We start from the raw sequence: 21486 nt of genomic DNA, 5'->3' as shown, positions 1-21486 counted from the left end.
GCTTGCGTATGCTTTAGAAGCAAGAATTAAGAGGACTACATTCATTATTTCAGCTGAAAAATGCTTAGTTTTTGATTTATAGTCAACATTAATGAAATGTCCCCAACAGCGTTTTCAGCCCGAGTGGAGCACATTTTGACTGTTTTTTTAAAAACATCATTGTACATTGAAATTTCTGCTTGCGTATGCTTTAGAAGCAAGAATTAAGAGGACTACATTCATTATTTCAGCTGAAAAATGCTTAGTTTATGATTTATAGTCAACATTAATGAAATGTCCCCAACAGCGTTTTCAGCCCGAGTGGAGCACATTTTGACTGTTTTTTTAAAAACATCATTGTACATTGAAATTTCTGCTTGCGTATGCTTTAGAAGCAAGAATTAAGAGGACTACATTCATTATTTCAGCTGAAAAATGCTTAGTTTTTGATTTATAGTCAACATTAATGAAATGTCCCCAACAGCGTTTTCAGCCCGAGTGGAGCACATTTTGACTGTTTTTTTAAAAACATCATTGTACATTGAAATTTCTGCTTGCGTATGCTTTAGAAGCAAGAATTAAGAGGACTACATTCATTTTTTCAGCTGAAAAATGCTTAGTTTATGATTTATAGTCAACATTAATGAAATGTTCCAAACAAGCGTTTTCAGCCCGAGTGGAGCACATTTTGACCGTTTTTTTAAAAACATCATTGTACATTGAAATTTCTGCTTGCGTATGCTTTAGAAGCAAGAATTAAGAGGACTACATTCATTATTTCAGCTGAAAAATGCTTAGTTTTTGATTTATAGTCAACATTAATGAAATGTCCCCAACAGCGTTTTCAGCCCGAGTGGAGCACATTTTGACTGTTTTTTTAAAAACATCATTGTACATTGAAATTTCTGCTTGCGTATGCTTTAGAAGCAAGAATTAAGAGGACTACATTCATTATTTCAGCTGAAAAATGCTTAGTTTATGATTTATAGTCAACATTAATGAAATGTCCCCAACAGCGTTTTCAGCCCGAGGGGAGCACATTTTGACTGTTTTTTTAAAAACATCATTGTACATTGAAATTTCTGCTTGCGTATGCTTTAGAAGCAAGAATTAAGAGGACTACATTCATTTTTTCAGCTGAAAAATGCTTAGTTTTTGATTTATAGTCAACATTAATGAAATGTCCCCAACAGCGTTTTCAGCCCGAGTGGAGCACATTTTGACTGTTTTTTTTAAAAACATCATTGTACATTGAAATTTCTGCTTGCGTATGCTTTAGAAGCAAGAATTAAGAGGACTACATTCATTATTTCAGCTGAAAAATGCTTAGTTTTTGATTTATAGTCAACATTAATGAAATGTCCCCAACAGCGTTTTCAGCCCGAGTGGAGCACATTTTGACTGTTTTTTTAAAAACATCATTGTACATTGAAATTTCTGCTTGCGTATGCTTTAGAATTAAGAATTAAGAGGACTACATTCATTATTTCAGCTGAAAAATGCTTAGTTTTTGATTTATAGTCAACATTAATGAAATGTCCCCAACAGCGTTTTCAGCCCGAGTGGAGCACATTTTGACTGTTTTTTTAAAAACATCATTGTACATTGAAATTTCTGTTTGCGTATGCTTTAGAAGCAAGAATTAAGAGGACTACATTCATTATTTCAGCTGAAAAATGCTTAGTTTATGATTTATAGTCAACATTAATGTAATGTCCCAAACAAGCGTTTTCAGCCCGAGTGGAGCACATTTTGACTGTTTTTTTAAAAACATCATTGTACATTGAAATTTCTGCTTGCATATGCTTTAGAAGCAAGAATTAAGAGGACTACATTCATTATTTCAGCTGAAAAATGCTTAGTTTATGATTTATAGTCAACATTAATGAAATGTTCCAAACAAGCGTTTTCAGCCCGAGTGGAGCACATTTTGACCGTTTTTTTAAAAACATCATTGTACATTGAAATTTCTGTTTGCGTATGCTTTAGAAGCAAGAATTAAGAGGACTACATTCATTATTTCAGCTGAAAAATGCTTAGTTTATGATTTATAGTCAACATTAATGTAATGTCCCAAACAAGCGTTTTCAGCCCGAGTGGAGCACATTTTGACTGTTTTTTTAAAAACATCATTGTACATTGAAATTTCTGCTTGCGTATGCTTTAGAAGCAAGAATTAAGAGGACTACATTCATTATTTCAGCTGAAAAATGCTTAGTTTTTGATTTATAGTCAACATTAATGAAATGTCCCCAACAGCGTTTTCAGCCCGAGTGGAGCACATTTTGACTGTTTTTTTAAAAACATCATTGTACATTGAAATTTCTGCTTGCGTATGCTTTAGAAGCAAGAATTAAGAGGACTACATTCATTATTTCAGCTGAAAAATGCTTAGTTTTTGATTTATAGTCAACATTAATGAAATGTCCCCAACAGCGTTTTCAGCCCGAGTGGAGCACATTTTGACTGTTTTTTTAAAAACATCATTGTACATTGAAATTTCTGCTTGCGTATGCTTTAGAAGCAAGAATTAAGAGGACTACATTCATTTTTTCAGCTGAAAAATGCTTAGTTTATGATTTATAGTCAACATTAATGAAATGTTCCAAACAAGCGTTTTCAGCCCGAGTGGAGCACATTTTGACCGTTTTTTTAAAAACATCATTGTACATTGAAATTTCTGTTTGCGTATGCTTTAGAAGCAAGAATTAAGAGGACTACATTCATTATTTCAGCTGAAAAATGCTTAGTTTATGATTTATAGTCACCATTAATGTAATGTCCCAAACAAGCGTTTTCAGCCCGAGTGGAGCACATTTTGACTGTTTTTTTAAAAACATCATTGTACATTGAAATTTCTGCTTGCGTATGCTTTAGAAGCAAGAATTAAGAGGACTACATTCATTATTTCAGCTGAAAAATGCTTAGTTTATGAATTATAGTCAACATTAATGAAATGTTCCAAACAAGCGTTTTCAGCCCGAGTGGAGCACATTTTGACAGTTTTTTTAAAAACATCATTGTACATTGAAATTTCTGCTTGCATATGCTTTAGAAGCAAGAATTAAGAGGACTACATTCATTATTTCAGCTGAAAAATGCTTAGTTTATGATTTATAGTCAACATTAATGAAATGTTCCAAACAAGCGTTTTCAGCCCGAGTGGAGCACATTTTGACCGTTTTTTAAAAACATCATTGTACATTGAAATTTCTGCTTGCGTATGCTTTAGAAGCAAGAATTAAGAGGACTACATTCATTATTTCAGCTGAAAAATGCTTAGTTTATGAATTATAGTCAACATTAATGTAATGTCCCAAACAAGCATTTTCAGCCCGAGTGGAGCACATTTTGTCTGTTTTTTTAAAAACATCATTGTACATTGAAATTTCTGCTTGCGTATGCTTTAGAAGCAAGAATTAAGAGGACTACATTCATTATTTCAGCTGAAAAATGCTTAGTTTATGATTTATAGTCAACATTAATGAAATGTCCCCAACAGCGTTTTCAGCCCGAGTGGAGCACATTTTGACTGTTTTTTTAAAAACATCATTGTACATTGAAATTTCTGCTTGCGTATGCTTTAGAAGCAAGAATTAAGAGGACTACATTCATTTTTTCAGCTGAAAAATGCTTAGTTTTTGATTTATAGTCAACATTAATGAAATGTCCCCAACAGCGTTTTCAGCCCGAGTGGAGCACATTTTGACTGTTTTTTTTAAAACATCATTGTACATTGAAATTTCTGCTTGCGTATGCTTTAGAAGCAAGAATTAAGAGGACTACATTCATTATTTCAGCTGAAAAATGCTTAGTTTATGAATTATAGTCAACATTAATGAAATGTTCCAAACAAGCGTTTTCAGCCCGAGTGGAGCACATTTTGACCGTTTTTTTAAAAACATCATTGTACATTGAAATTTCTGTTTGCGTATGCTTTAGAAGCAAGAATTAAGAGGACTACATTCATTATTTCATCTGGAAAATGCTTAGTTTATGATTTATAGTCAACATTAATGTAATGTCCCAAACAAGCGTTTTCAGCCCGAGTGGAGCACATTTTGACTGTTTTTTTAAAAACATCATTGTACATTGAAATTTCTGCTTGCGTATGCTTTAGAAGCAAGAATTAAGAGGACTACATTCATTATTTCAGCTGAAAAATGCTTAGTTTATGATTTATAGTCAACATTAATGAAATGTTCCAAACAAGCGTTTTCAGCCCGAGTGGAGCACATTTTGACTGTTTTTTTAAAAACATCATTGTACATTGAAATTTCTGCTTGCGTATGCTTTAGAAGCAAGAATTAAGAGGACTACATTCATTATTTCAGCTGAAAAATGCTTAGTTTATGATTTATAGTCAACATTAATGAAATGTCCCCAACAGCGTTTTCAGCCCGAGTGGAGCACATTTTGACTGTTTTTTTAAAAACATCATTGTACATTGAAATTTCTGCTTGCGTATGCTTTAGAAGCAAGAATTAAGAGGACTACATTCATTTTTTCAGCTGAAAAATGCTTAGTTTTTGATTTATAGTCAACATTAATGAAATGTCCCCAACAGCGTTTTCAGCCCGAGTGGAGCACATTTTGACTGTTTTTTTTAAAACATCATTGTACATTGAAATTTCTGCTTGCGTATGCTTTAGAAGCAAGAATTAAGAGGACTACATTCATTATTTCAGCTGAAAAATGCTTAGTTTATGAATTATAGTCAACATTAATGAAATGTTCCAAACAAGCGTTTTCAGCCCGAGTGGAGCACATTTTGACTGTTTTTTTAAAAACATCATTGTACATTGAAATTTCTGCTTGCATATGCTTTAGAAGCAAGAATTAAGAGGACTACATTCATTATTTCAGCTGAAAAATGCTTAGTTTATGATTTATAGTCAACATTAATGTAATGTCCCCAACAAGCGTTTTCAGCCCGAGTGGAGCACATTTTGACTGTTTTTTTAAAAACATCATTGTACATTGAAATTTCTGCTTGCGTATGCTTTAGAAGCAAGAATTAAGAGGACTACATTCATTATTTCAGCTGAAAAATGCTTAGTTTATGATTTATAGTCAACATTAATGAAATGTCCCCAACAGCGTTTTCAGCCCGAGTGGAGCACATTTTGACTGTTTTTTTAAAAACATCATTGTACATTGAAATTTCTGCTTGCGTATGCTTTAGAAGCAAGAATTAAGAGGACTACATTCATTATTTCAGCTGAAAAATGCTTAGTTTATGATTTATAGTCAACATTAATGAAATGTTCCAAACAAGCGTTTTCAGCCCGAGTGGAGCACATTTTGACCGTTTTTTTAAAAACATCATTGTACATTGAAATTTCTGTTTGCGTATGCTTTAGAAGCAAGAATTAAGAGGACTACATTCATTATTTCAGCTGAAAAATGCTTAGTTTATGATTTATAGTCACCATTAATGTAATGTCCCAAACAAGCGTTTTCAGCCCGAGTGGAGCACATTTTGACTGTTTTTTTAAAAACATCATTGTACATTGAAATTTCTGCTTGCGTATGCTTTAGAAGCAAGAATTAAGAGGACTACATTCATTATTTCAGCTGAAAAATGCTTAGTTTATGATTTATAGTCAACATTAATGAAATGTCCCCAACAGCGTTTTCAGCCCGAGTGGAGCACATTTTGACCGTTTTTTTAAAAACATCATTGTACATTGAAATTTCTGCTTGCGTATGCTTTAGAAGCAAGAATTAAGAGGACTACATTCATTATTTCAGCTGAAAAATGCTTAGTTTTTGATTTATAGTCAACATTAATGAAATGTCCCCAACAGCGTTTTCAGCCCGAGTGGAGCACATTTTGACTGTTTTTTTAAAAACATCATTGTACATTGAAATTTCTGCTTGCGTATGCTTTAGAAGCAAGAATTAAGAGGACTACATTCATTATTTCAGCTGAAAAATGCTTAGTTTATGATTTATAGTCAACATTAATGAAATGTCCCCAACAGCGTTTTCAGCCCGAGGGGAGCACATTTTGACTGTTTTTTTAAAAACATCATTGTACATTGAAATTTCTGCTTGCGTATGCTTTAGAAGCAAGAATTAAGAGGACTACATTCATTTTTTCAGCTGAAAAATGCTTAGTTTTTGATTTATAGTCAACATTAATGAAATGTCCCCAACAGCGTTTTCAGCCCGAGTGGAGCACATTTTGACTGTTTTTTTTAAAAACATCATTGTACATTGAAATTTCTGCTTGCGTATGCTTTAGAAGCAAGAATTAAGAGGACTACATTCATTATTTCAGCTGAAAAATGCTTAGTTTTTGATTTATAGTCAACATTAATGAAATGTCCCCAACAGCGTTTTCAGCCCGAGTGGAGCACATTTTGACTGTTTTTTTAAAAACATCATTGTACATTGAAATTTCTGCTTGCGTATGCTTTAGAAGCAAGAATTAAGAGGACTACATTCATTATTTCAGCTGAAAAATGCTTAGTTTATGATTTATAGTCAACATTAATGAAATGTCCCCAACAGCGTTTTCAGCCCGAGGGGAGCACATTTTGACTGTTTTTTTAAAAACATCATTGTACATTGAAATTTCTGCTTGCGTATGCTTTAGAAGCAAGAATTAAGAGGACTACATTCATTTTTTCAGCTGAAAAATGCTTAGTTTTTGATTTATAGTCAACATTAATGAAATGTCCCCAACAGCGTTTTCAGCCCGAGTGGAGCACATTTTGACTGTTTTTTTTAAAAACATCATTGTACATTGAAATTTCTGCTTGCGTATGCTTTAGAAGCAAGAATTAAGAGGACTACATTCATTATTTCAGCTGAAAAATGCTTAGTTTTTGATTTATAGTCAACATTAATGAAATGTCCCCAACAGCGTTTTCAGCCCGAGTGGAGCACATTTTGACTGTTTTTTTAAAAACATCATTGTACATTGAAATTTCTGCTTGCGTATGCTTTAGAATTAAGAATTAAGAGGACTACATTCATTATTTCAGCTGAAAAATGCTTAGTTTTTGATTTATAGTCAACATTAATGAAATGTCCCCAACAGCGTTTTCAGCCCGAGTGGAGCACATTTTGACTGTTTTTTTAAAAACATCATTGTACATTGAAATTTCTGTTTGCGTATGCTTTAGAAGCAAGAATTAAGAGGACTACATTCATTATTTCAGCTGAAAAATGCTTTGTTTATGATTTATAGTCAACATTAATGTAATGTCCCAAACAAGCGTTTTCAGCCCGAGTGGAGCACATTTTGACTGTTTTTTTAAAAACATCATTGTACATTGAAATTTCTGCTTGCATATGCTTTAGAAGCAAGAATTAAGAGGACTACATTCATTATTTCAGCTGAAAAATGCTTAGTTTATGATTTATAGTCAACATTAATGAAATGTTCCAAACAAGCGTTTTCAGCCCGAGTGGAGCACATTTTGACCGTTTTTTTAAAAACATCATTGTACATTGAAATTTCTGTTTGCGTATGCTTTAGAAGCAAGAATTAAGAGGACTACATTCATTATTTCAGCTGAAAAATGCTTAGTTTATGATTTATAGTCAACATTAATGTAATGTCCCAAACAAGCGTTTTCAGCCCGAGTGGAGCACATTTTGACTGTTTTTTTAAAAACATCATTGTACATTGAAATTTCTGCTTGCGTATGCTTTAGAAGCAAGAATTAAGAGGACTACATTCATTATTTCAGCTGAAAAATGCTTAGTTTTTGATTTATAGTCAACATTAATGAAATGTCCCCAACAGCGTTTTCAGCCCGAGTGGAGCACATTTTGACTGTTTTTTTAAAAACATCATTGTACATTGAAATTTCTGCTTGCGTATGCTTTAGAAGCAAGAATTAAGAGGACTACATTCATTATTTCAGCTGAAAAATGCTTAGTTTTTGATTTATAGTCAACATTAATGAAATGTCCCCAACAGCGTTTTCAGCCCGAGTGGAGCACATTTTGACTGTTTTTTTAAAAACATCATTGTACATTGAAATTTCTGCTTGCGTATGCTTTAGAAGCAAGAATTAAGAGGACTACATTCATTTTTTCAGCTGAAAAATGCTTAGTTTATGATTTATAGTCAACATTAATGAAATGTTCCAAACAAGCGTTTTCAGCCCGAGTGGAGCACATTTTGACCGTTTTTTTAAAAACATCATTGTACATTGAAATTTCTGTTTGCGTATGCTTTAGAAGCAAGAATTAAGAGGACTACATTCATTATTTCAGCTGAAAAATGCTTAGTTTATGATTTATAGTCACCATTAATGTAATGTCCCAAACAAGCGTTTTCAGCCCGAGTGGAGCACATTTTGACTGTTTTTTTAAAAACATCATTGTACATTGAAATTTCTGCTTGCGTATGCTTTAGAAGCAAGAATTAAGAGGACTACATTCATTATTTCAGCTGAAAAATGCTTAGTTTATGAATTATAGTCAACATTAATGAAATGTTCCAAACAAGCGTTTTCAGCCCGAGTGGAGCACATTTTGACAGTTTTTTTAAAAACATCATTGTACATTGAAATTTCTGCTTGCATATGCTTTAGAAGCAAGAATTAAGAGGACTACATTCATTATTTCAGCTGAAAAATGCTTAGTTTATGATTTATAGTCAACATTAATGAAATGTTCCAAACAAGCGTTTTCAGCCCGAGTGGAGCACATTTTGACCGTTTTTTTAAAAACATCATTGTACATTGAAATTTCTGCTTGCGTATGCTTTAGAAGCAAGAATTAAGAGGACTACATTCATTATTTCAGCTGAAAAATGCTTAGTTTATGAATTATAGTCAACATTAATGTAATGTCCCAAACAAGCATTTTCAGCCCGAGTGGAGCACATTTTGTCTGTTTTTTTAAAAACATCATTGTACATTGAAATTTCTGCTTGCGTATGCTTTAGAAGCAAGAATTAAGAGGACTACATTCATTATTTCAGCTGAAAAATGCTTAGTTTATGATTTATAGTCAACATTAATGAAATGTCCCCAACAGCGTTTTCAGCCCGAGTGGAGCACATTTTGACTGTTTTTTTAAAAACATCATTGTACATTGAAATTTCTGCTTGCGTATGCTTTAGAAGCAAGAATTAAGAGGACTACATTCATTTTTTCAGCTGAAAAATGCTTAGTTTTTGATTTATAGTCAACATTAATGAAATGTCCCCAACAGCGTTTTCAGCCCGAGTGGAGCACATTTTGACTGTTTTTTTTAAAACATCATTGTACATTGAAATTTCTGCTTGCGTATGCTTTAGAAGCAAGAATTAAGAGGACTACATTCATTATTTCAGCTGAAAAATGCTTAGTTTATGAATTATAGTCAACATTAATGAAATGTTCCAAACAAGCGTTTTCAGCCCGAGTGGAGCACATTTTGACCGTTTTTTTAAAAACATCATTGTACATTGAAATTTCTGTTTGCGTATGCTTTAGAAGCAAGAATTAAGAGGACTACATTCATTATTTCATCTGGAAAATGCTTAGTTTATGATTTATAGTCAACATTAATGTAATGTCCCAAACAAGCGTTTTCAGCCCGAGTGGAGCACATTTTGACTGTTTTTTTAAAAACATCATTGTACATTGAAATTTCTGCTTGCGTATGCTTTAGAAGCAAGAATTAAGAGGACTACATTCATTATTTCAGCTGAAAAATGCTTAGTTTATGATTTATAGTCAACATTAATGAAATGTTCCAAACAAGCGTTTTCAGCCCGAGTGGAGCACATTTTGACTGTTTTTTTAAAAACATCATTGTACATTGAAATTTCTGCTTGCGTATGCTTTAGAAGCAAGAATTAAGAGGACTACATTCATTATTTCAGCTGAAAAATGCTTAGTTTATGATTTATAGTCAACATTAATGAAATGTCCCCAACAGCGTTTTCAGCCCGAGTGGAGCACATTTTGACTGTTTTTTTAAAAACATCATTGTACATTGAAATTTCTGCTTGCGTATGCTTTAGAAGCAAGAATTAAGAGGACTACATTCATTTTTTCAGCTGAAAAATGCTTAGTTTTTGATTTATAGTCAACATTAATGAAATGTCCCCAACAGCGTTTTCAGCCCGAGTGGAGCACATTTTGACTGTTTTTTTTAAAACATCATTGTACATTGAAATTTCTGCTTGCGTATGCTTTAGAAGCAAGAATTAAGAGGACTACATTCATTATTTCAGCTGAAAAATGCTTAGTTTATGAATTATAGTCAACATTAATGAAATGTTCCAAACAAGCGTTTTCAGCCCGAGTGGAGCACATTTTGACTGTTTTTTTAAAAACATCATTGTACATTGAAATTTCTGCTTGCATATGCTTTAGAAGCAAGAATTAAGAGGACTACATTCATTATTTCAGCTGAAAAATGCTTAGTTTATGATTTATAGTCAACATTAATGTAATGTCCCCAACAAGCGTTTTCAGCCCGAGTGGAGCACATTTTGACTGTTTTTTTAAAAACATCATTGTACATTGAAATTTCTGCTTGCGTATGCTTTAGAAGCAAGAATTAAGAGGACTACATTCATTATTTCAGCTGAAAAATGCTTAGTTTATGATTTATAGTCAACATTAATGAAATGTCCCCAACAGCGTTTTCAGCCCGAGTGGAGCACATTTTGACTGTTTTTTTAAAAACATCATTGTACATTGAAATTTCTGCTTGCGTATGCTTTAGAAGCAAGAATTAAGAGGACTACATTCATTATTTCAGCTGAAAAATGCTTAGTTTATGATTTATAGTCAACATTAATGAAATGTTCCAAACAAGCGTTTTCAGCCCGAGTGGAGCACATTTTGACCGTTTTTTTAAAAACATCATTGTACATTGAAATTTCTGTTTGCGTATGCTTTAGAAGCAAGAATTAAGAGGACTACATTCATTATTTCAGCTGAAAAATGCTTAGTTTATGATTTATAGTCACCATTAATGTAATGTCCCAAACAAGCGTTTTCAGCCCGAGTGGAGCACATTTTGACTGTTTTTTTAAAAACATCATTGTACATTGAAATTTCTGCTTGCGTATGCTTTAGAAGCAAGAATTAAGAGGACTACATTCATTATTTCAGCTGAAAAATGCTTAGTTTATGATTTATAGTCAACATTAATGAAATGTCCCCAACAGCGTTTTCAGCCCGAGTGGAGCACATTTTGACCGTTTTTTTAAAAACATCATTGTACATTGAAATTTCTGCTTGCGTATGCTTTAGAAGCAAGAATTAAGAGGACTACATTCATTATTTCAGTTGAAAAATGCTTAGTTTTTGATTTATAGTCAACATTAATGAAATGTCCCCAACAGCGTTTTCAGCCCGAGTGGAGCACATTTTGACTGTTTTTTTTAAAAACATCATTGTACATTGAAATTTCTGCTTGCGTATGCTTTAGAAGCAAGAATTAAGAGGACTACATTCATTATTTCAGCTGAAAAATGCTTAGTTTATGATTTATAGTCAACATTAATGAAATGTCCCCAACAGCGTTTTCAGCCCGAGGGGAGCACATTTTGACTGTTTTTTTAAAAACATCATTGTACATTGAAATTTCTGCTTGCGTATGCTTTAGAAGCAAGAATTAAGAGGACTACATTCATTTTTTCAGCTGAAAAATGCTTAGTTTTTGATTTATAGTCAACATTAATGAAATGTCCCCAACAGCGTTTTCAGCCCGAGTGGAGCACATTTTGACTGTTTTTTTTTAAAAACATCATTGTACATTGAAATTTCTGCTTGCGTATGCTTTAGAAGCAAGAATTAAGAGGACTACATTCATTATTTCAGCTGAAAAATGCTTAGTTTTTGATTTATAGTCAACATTAATGAAATGTCCCCAACAGCGTTTTCAGCCCGAGTGGAGCACATTTTGACTGTTTTTTTAAAAACATCATTGTACATTGAAATTTCTGCTTGCGTATGCTTTAGAAGCAAGAATTAAGAGGACTACATTCATTATTTCAGCTGAAAAATGCTTAGTTTATGATTTATAGTCAACATTAATGAAATGTCCCCAACAGCGTTTTCAGCCCGAGGGGAGCACATTTTGACTGTTTTTTTAAAAACATCATTGTACATTGAAATTTCTGCTTGCATATGCTTTAGAAGCAAGAATTAAGAGGACTACATTCATTATTTCAGCTGAAAAATGCTTAGTTTATGATTTATAGTCAACATTAATGTAATGTCCCCAACAAGCGTTTTCAGCCCGAGTGGAGCACATTTTGACTGTTTTTTTAAAAACATCATTGTACATTGAAATTTCTGCTTGCGTATGCTTTAGAAGCAAGAATTAAGAGGACTACATTCATTATTTCAGCTGAAAAATGCTTAGTTTATGATTTATAGTCAACATTAATGAAATGTCCCCAACAGCGTTTTCAGCCCGAGTGGAGCACATTTTGACTGTTTTTTTAAAAACATCATTGTACATTGAAATTTCTGCTTGCGTATGCTTTAGAAGCAAGAATTAAGAGGACTACATTCATTATTTCAGCTGAAAAATGCTTAGTTTATGATTTATAGTCAACATTAATGAAATGTTCCAAACAAGCGTTTTCAGCCCGAGTGGAGCACATTTTGACCGTTTTTTTAAAAACATCATTGTACATTGAAATTTCTGTTTGCGTATGCTTTAGAAGCAAGAATTAAGAGGACTACATTCATTATTTCAGCTGAAAAATGCTTAGTTTATGATTTATAGTCACCATTAATGTAATGTCCCAAACAAGCGTTTTCAGCCCGAGTGGAGCACATTTTGACTGTTTTTTTAAAAACATCATTGTACATTGAAATTTCTGCTTGCGTATGCTTTAGAAGCAAGAATTAAGAGGACTACATTCATTATTTCAGCTGAAAAATGCTTAGTTTATGATTTATAGTCAACATTAATGAAATGTCCCCAACAGCGTTTTCAGCCCGAGTGGAGCACATTTTGACCGTTTTTTTAAAAACATCATTGTACATTGAAATTTCTGCTTGCGTATGCTTTAGAAGCAAGAATTAAGAGGACTACATTCATTATTTCAGTTGAAAAATGCTTAGTTTTTGATTTATAGTCAACATTAATGAAATGTCCCCAACAGCGTTTTCAGCCCGAGTGGAGCACATTTTGACTGTTTTTTTTAAAAACATCATTGTACATTGAAATTTCTGCTTGCGTATGCTTTAGAAGCAAGAATTAAGAGGACTACATTCATTATTTCAGCTGAAAAATGCTTAGTTTATGATTTATAGTCAACATTAATGAAATGTCCCCAACAGCGTTTTCAGCCCGAGGGGAGCACATTTTGACTGTTTTTTTAAAAACATCATTGTACATTGAAATTTCTGCTTGCGTATGCTTTAGAAGCAAGAATTAAGAGGACTACATTCATTTTTTCAGCTGAAAAATGCTTAGTTTTTGATTTATAGTCAACATTAATGAAATGTCCCCAACAGCGTTTTCAGCCCGAGTGGAGCACATTTTGACTGTTTTTTTTTAAAAACATCATTGTACATTGAAATTTCTGCTTGCGTATGCTTTAGAAGCAAGAATTAAGAGGACTACATTCATTATTTCAGCTGAAAAATGCTTAGTTTTTGATTTATAGTCAACATTAATGAAATGTCCCCAACAGCGTTTTCAGCCCGAGTGGAGCACATTTTGACTGTTTTTTTAAAAACATCATTGTACATTGAAATTTCTGCTTGCGTATGCTTTAGAAGCAAGAATTAAGAGGACTACATTCATTATTTCAGCTGAAAAATGCTTAGTTTATGATTTATAGTCAACATTAATGAAATGTCCCCAACAGCGTTTTCAGCCCGAGGGGAGCACATTTTGACTGTTTTTTTAAAAACATCATTGTACATTGAAATTTCTGCTTGCGTATGCTTTAGAAGCAAGAATTAAGAGGACTACATTCATTTTTTCAGCTGAAAAATGCTTAGTTTTTGATTTATAGTCAACATTAATGAAATGTCCCCAACAGCGTTTTCAGCCCGAGTGGAGCACATTTTGACTGTTTTTTTTAAAAACATCATTGTACATTGAAATTTCTGCTTGCGTATGCTTTAGAAGCAAGAATTAAGAGGACTACATTCATTATTTCAGCTGAAAAATGCTTAGTTTTTGATTTATAGTCAACATTAATGAAATGTCCCCAACAGCGTTTTCAGCCCGAGTGGAGCACATTTTGACTGTTTTTTTAAAAACATCATTGTACATTGAAATTTCTGCTTGCGTATGCTTTAGAATTAAGAATTAAGAGGACTACATTCATTATTTCAGCTGAAAAATGCTTAGTTTTTGATTTATAGTCAACATTAATGAAATGTCCCCAACAGCGTTTTCAGCCCGAGTGGAGCACATTTTGACTGTTTTTTTAAAAACATCATTGTACATTGAAATTTCTGTTTGCGTATGCTTTAGAAGCAAGAATTAAGAGGACTACATTCATTATTTCAGCTGAAAAATGCTTTGTTTATGATTTATAGTCAACATTAATGTAATGTCCCAAACAAGCGTTTTCAGCCCGAGTGGAGCACATTTTGACTGTTTTTTTAAAAACATCATTGTACATTGAAATTTCTGCTTGCATATGCTTTAGAAGCAAGAATTAAGAGGACTACATTCATTATTTCAGCTGAAAAATGCTTAGTTTATGATTTATAGTCAACATTAATGAAATGTTCCAAACAAGCGTTTTCAGCCCGAGTGGAGCACATTTTGACCGTTTTTTTAAAAACATCATTGTACATTGAAATTTCTGTTTGCGTATGCTTTAGAAGCAAGAATTAAGAGGACTACATTCATTATTTCAGCTGAAAAATGCTTAGTTTATGATTTATAGTCAACATTAATGTAATGTCCCAAACAAGCGTTTTCAGCCCGAGTGGAGCACATTTTGACTGTTTTTTTAAAAACATCATTGTACATTGAAATTTCTGCTTGCGTATGCTTTAGAAGCAAGAATTAAGAGGACTACATTCATTATTTCAGCTGAAAAATGCTTAGTTTATGAATTATAGTCAACATTAATGAAATGTCCCCAACAGCGTTTTCAGCCCGAGTGGAGCACATTTTGACTGTTTTTTTAAAAACATCATTGTACATTGAAATTTCTGCTTGCATATGCTTTAGAAGCAAGAATTAAGAGGACTACATTCATTATTTCAGCTGAAAAATGCTTAGTTTATGATTTATAGTCAACATTAATGTAATGTCCCCAACAAGCGTTTTCAGCCCGAGTGGAGCACATTTTGACTGTTTTTTTAAAAACATCATTGTACATTGAAATTTCTGCTTGCGTATGCTTTAGAAGCAAGAATTAAGAGGACTACATTCATTATTTCAGCTGAAAAATGCTTAGTTTATGATTTATAGTCAACATTAATGAAATGTCCCCAACAGCGTTTTCAGCCCGAGTGGAGCACATTTTGACTGTTTTTTTAAAAACATCATTGTACATTGAAATTTCTGCTTGCGTATGCTTTAGAAGCAAGAATTAAGAGGACTACATTCATTATTTCAGCTGAAAAATGCTTAGTTTATGATTTATAGTCAACATTAATGAAATGTTCCAAACAAGCGTTTTCAGCCCGAGTGGAGCACATTTTGACCGTTTTTTTAAAAACATCATTGTACATTGAAATTTCTGTTTGCGTATGCTTTAGAAGCAAGAATTAAGAGGACTACATTCATTATTTCAGCTGAAAAATGCTTAGTTTATGATTTATAGTCACCATTAATGTAATGTCCCAAACAAGCGTTTTCAGCCCGAGTGGAGCACATTTTGACTGTTTTTTTAAAAACATCATTGTACATTGAAATTTCTGCTTGCGTATGCTTTAGAAGCAAGAATTAAGAGGACTACATTCATTATTTCAGCTGAAAAATGCTTAGTTTATGATTTATAGTCAACATTAATGAAATGTCCCCAACAGCGTTTTCAGCCCGAGTGGAGCACATTTTGACCGTTTTTTTAAAAACATCATTGTACATTGAAATTTCTGCTTGCGTATGCTTTAGAAGCAAGAATTAAGAGGACTACATTCATTATTTCAGTTGAAAAATGCTTAGTTTTTGATTTATAGTCAACATTAATGAAATGTCCCCAACAGCGTTTTCAGCCCGAGTGGAGCACATTTTGACTGTTTTTTTTAAAAACATCATTGTACATTGAAATTTCTGCTTGCGTATGCTTTAGAAGCAAGAATTAAGAGGACTACATTCATTATTTCAGCTGAAAAATGCTTAGTTTATGATTTATAGTCAACATTAATGAAATGTCCCCAACAGCGTTTTCAGCCCGAGGGGAGCACATTTTGACTGTTTTTTTAAAAACATCATTGTACATTGAAATTTCTGCTTGCGTATGCTTTAGAAGCAAGAATTAAGAGGACTACATTCATTTTTTCAGCTGAAAAATGCTTAGTTTTTGATTTATAGTCAACATTAATGAAATGTCCCCAACAGCGTTTTCAGCCCGAGTGGAGCACATTTTGACTGTTTTTTTTTAAAAACATCATTGTACATTGAAATTTCTGCTTGCGTATGCTTTAGAAGCAAGAATTAAGAGGACTACATTCATTATTTCAGCTGAAAAATGCTTAGTTTTTGATTTATAGTCAACATTAATGAAATGTCCCCAACAGCGTTTTCAGCCCGAGTGGAGCACATTTTGACTGTTTTTTTAAAAACATCATTGTACATTGAAATTTCTGCTTGCGTATGCTTTAGAAGCAAGAATTAAGAGGACTACATTCATTATTTCAGCTGAAAAATGCTTAGTTTATGATTTATAGTCAACATTAATGAAATGTCCCCAACAGCGTTTTCAGCCCGAGGGGAGCACATTTTGACTGTTTTTTTAAAAACATCATTGTACATTGAAATTTCTGCTTGCATATGCTTTAGAAGCAAGAATTAAGAGGACTACATTCATTATTTCAGCTGAAAAATGCTTAGTTTATGATTTATAGTCAACATTAATGTAATGTCCCCAACAAGCGTTTTCAGCCCGAGTGGAGCACATTTTGACTGTTTTTTTAAAAACATCATTGTACATTGAAATTTCTGCTTGCGTATGCTTTAGAAGCAAGAATTAAGAGGACTACATTCATTATTTCAGCTGAAAAATGCTTAGTTTATGATTTATAGTCAACATTAATGAAATGTCCCCAACAGCGTTTTCAGCCCGAGTGGAGCACATTTTGACTGTTTTTTTAAAAACATCATTGTACATTGAAATTTCTGCTTGCGTATGCTTTAGAAGCAAGAATTAAGAGGACTACATTCATTATTTCAGCTGAAAAATGCTTAGTTTATGATTTATAGTCAACATTAATGAAATGTTCCAAACAAGCGTTTTCAGCCCGAGTGGAGCACATTTTGACCGTTTTTTTAAAAACATCATTGTACATTGAAATTTCTGTTTGCGTATGCTTTAGAAGCAAGAATTAAGAGGACTACATTCATTATTTCAGCTGAAAAATGCTTAGTTTATGATTTATAGTCACCATTAATGTAATGTCCCAAACAAGCGTTTTCAGCCCGAGTGGAGCACATTTTGACTGTTTTTTTAAAAACATCATTGTACATTGAAATTTCTGCTTGCGTATGCTTTAGAAGCAAGAATTAAGAGGACTACATTCATTATTTCAGCTGAAAAATGCTTAGTTTATGATTTATAGTCAACATTAATGAAATGTCCCCAACAGCGTTTTCAGCCCGAGTGGAGCACATTTTGACCGTTTTTTTAAAAACATCATTGTACATTGAAATTTCTGCTTGCGTATGCTTTAGAAGCAAGAATTAAGAGGACTACATTCATTATTTCAGTTGAAAAATGCTTAGTTTTTGATTTATAGTCAACATTAATGAAATGTCCCCAACAGCGTTTTCAGCCCGAGTGGAGCACATTTTGACTGTTTTTTTTAAAAACATCATTGTACATTGAAATTTCTGCTTGCGTATGCTTTAGAAGCAAGAATTAAGAGGACTACATTCATTATTTCAGCTGAAAAATGCTTAGTTTATGATTTATAGTCAACATTAATGAAATGTCCCCAACAGCGTTTTCAGCCCGAGGGGAGCACATTTTGACTGTTTTTTTAAAAACATCATTGTACATTGAAATTTCTGCTTGCGTATGCTTTAGAAGCAAGAATTAAGAGGACTACATTCATTTTTTCAGCTGAAAAATGCTTAGTTTTTGATTTATAGTCAACATTAATGAAATGTCCCCAACAGCGTTTTCAGCCCGAGTGGAGCACATTTTGACTGTTTTTTTTTAAAAACATCATTGTACATTGAAATTTCTGCTTGCGTATGCTTTAGAAGCAAGAATTAAGAGGACTACATTCATTATTTCAGCTGAAAAATGCTTAGTTTTTGATTTATAGTCAACATTAATGAAATGTCCCCAACAGCGTTTTCAGCCCGAGTGGAGCACATTTTGACTGTTTTTTTAAAAACATCATTGTACATTGAAATTTCTGCTTGCGTATGCTTTAGAAGCAAGAATTAAGAGGACTACATTCATTATTTCAGCTGAAAAATGCTTAGTTTATGATTTATAGTCAACATTAATGAAATGTCCCCAACAGCGTTTTCAGCCCGAGGGGAGCACATTTTGACTGTTTTTTTAAAAACATCATTGTACATTGAAATTTCTGCTTGCGTATGCTTTAGAAGCAAGAATTAAGAGGACTACATTCATTTTTTCAGCTGAAAAATGCTTAGTTTTTGATTTATAGTCAACATTAATGAAATGTCCCCAACAGCGTTTTCAGCCCGAGTGGAGCACATTTTGACTGTTTTTTTTAAAAACATCATTGTACATTGAAATTTCTGCTTGCGTATGCTTTAGAAGCAAGAATTAAGAGGACTACATTCATTATTTCAGCTGAAAAATGCTTAGTTTTTGATTTATAGTCAACATTAATGAAATGTCCCCAACAGCGTTTTCAGCCCGAGTGGAGCACATTTTGACTGTTTTTTTAAAAACATCATTGTACATTGAAATTTCTGCTTGCGTATGCTTTAGAATTAAGAATTAAGAGGACTACATTCATTATTTCAGCTGAAAAATGCTTAGTTTTTGATTTATAGTCAACATTAATGAAATGTCCCCAACAGCGTTTTCAGCCCGAGTGGAGCACATTTTGACTGTTTTTTTAAAAACATCATTGTACATTGAAATTTCTGTTTGCGTATGCTTTAGAAGCAAGAATTAAGAGGACTACATTCATTATTTCAGCTGAAAAATGCTTTGTTTATGATTTATAGTCAACATTAATGTAATGTCCCAAACAAGCGTTTTCAGCCCGAGTGGAGCACATTTTGACTGTTTTTTTAAAAACATCATTGTACATTGAAATTTCTGCTTGCATATGCTTTAGAAGCAAGAATTAAGAGGACTACATTCATTATTTCAGCTGAAAAATGCTTAGTTTATGATTTATAGTCAACATTAATGAAATGTTCCAAACAAGCGTTTTCAGCCCGAGTGGAGCACATTTTGACCGTTTTTTTAAAAACATCATTGTACATTGAAATTTCTGTTTGCGTATGCTTTAGAAGCAAGAATTAAGAGGACTACATTCATTATTTCAGCTGAAAAATGCTTAGTTTATGATTTATAGTCAACATTAATGTAATGTCCCAAACAAGCGTTTTCAGCCCGAGTGGAGCACATTTTGACTGTTTTTTTAAAAACATCATTGTACATTGAAATTTCTGCTTGCGTATGCTTTAGAAGCAAGAATTAAGAGGACTACATTCATTATTTCAGCTGAAAAATGCTTAGTTTTTGATTTATAGTCAACATTAATGAAATGTCCCCAACAGCGTTTTCAGCCCGAGTGGAGCACATTTTGACTGTTTTTTTAAAAACATCATTGTACATTGAAATTTCTGCTTGCGTATGCTTTAGAAGCAAGAATTAAGAGGACTACATTCATTATTTCAGCTGAAAAATGCTTAGTTTTTGATTTATAGTCAACATTAATGAAATGTCCCCAACAGCGTTTTCAGCCCGAGTGGAGCACATTTTGACTGTTTTTTTAAAAACATCATTGTACATTGAAATTTCTGCTTGCGTATGCTTTAGAAGCAAGAATTAAGAGGACTACATTCATTTTTTCAGCTGAAAAATGCTTAGTTTATGATTTATAGTCAACATTAATGAAATGTTCCAAACAAGCGTTTTCAGCCCGAGTGGAGCACATTTTGACCGTTTTTTTAAAAACATCATTGTACATTGAAATTTCTGTTTGCGTATGCTTTAGAAGCAAGAATTAAGAGGACTACATTCATTATTTCAGCTGAAAAATGCTTAGTTTATGATTTATAGTCACCATTAATGTAATGTCCCAAACAAGCGTTTTCAGCCCGAGTGGAGCACATTTTGACTGTTTTTTTAAAAACATCATTGTACATTGAAATTTCTGCTTGCGTATGCTTTAGAAGCAAGAATTAAGAGGACTACATTCATTATTTCAGCTGAAAAATGCTTAGTTTATGAATTATAGTCAACATTAATGAAATGTTCCAAACAAGCGTTTTCAGCCCGAGTGGAGCACATTTTGACAGTTTTTTTAAAAACATCATTGTACATTGAAATTTCTGCTTGCATATGCTTTAGAAGCAAGAATTAAGAGGACTACATTCATTATTTCAGCTGAAAAATGCTTAGTTTATGATTTATAGTCAACATTAATGAAATGTTCCAAACAAGCGTTTTCAGCCCGAGTGGAGCACATTTTGACCGTTTTTTTAAAAACATCATTGTACATTGAAATTTCTGCTTGCGTATGCTTTAGAAGCAAGAATTAAGAGGACTACATTCATTATTTCAGCTGAAAAATGCTTAGTTTATGAATTATAGTCAACATTAATGTAATGTCCCAAACAAGCGTTTTCAGCCCGAGTGGAGCACATTTTGTCTGTTTTTTTAAAAACATCATTGTACATTGAAATTTCTGCTTGCGTATGCTTTAGAAGCAAGAATTAAGAGGACTACATTCATTATTTCAGCTGAAAAATGCTTAGTTTATGATTTATAGTCAACATTAATGAAATGTCCCCAACAGCGTTTTCAGCCCGAGTGGAGCACATTTTGACTGTTTTTTTAAAAACATCATTGTACATTGAAATTTCTGCTTGCGTATGCTTTAGAAGCAAGAATTAAGAGGACTACATTCATTTTTTCAGCTGAAAAATGCTTAGTTTTTGATTTATAGTCAACATTAATGAAATGTCCCCAACAGCGTTTTCAGCCCGAGTGGAGCACATTTTGACTGTTTTTTTTAAAACATCATTGTACATTGAAATTTCTGCTTGCGTATGCTTTAGAAGCAAGAATTAAGAGGACTACATTCATTATTTCAGCTGAAAAATGCTTAGTTTATGAATTATAGTCAACATTAATGAAATGTTCCAAACAAGCGTTTTCAGCCCGAGTGGAGCACATTTTGACTGTTTTTTTAAAAACATCATTGTACATTGAAATTTCTG

Source organism: Hippichthys cyanospilos, chromosome 13 (assembly GCF_059441005.1).
Source record: "Hippichthys cyanospilos isolate Australia breed blue-spotted pipefish chromosome 13, RoL_Hcya_1.0, whole genome shotgun sequence".
Classification (NCBI taxonomy): Eukaryota; Metazoa; Chordata; class Actinopteri; order Syngnathiformes; family Syngnathidae; genus Hippichthys; species Hippichthys cyanospilos.
Note: the sequence above shows the minus strand (reverse complement) of the source record.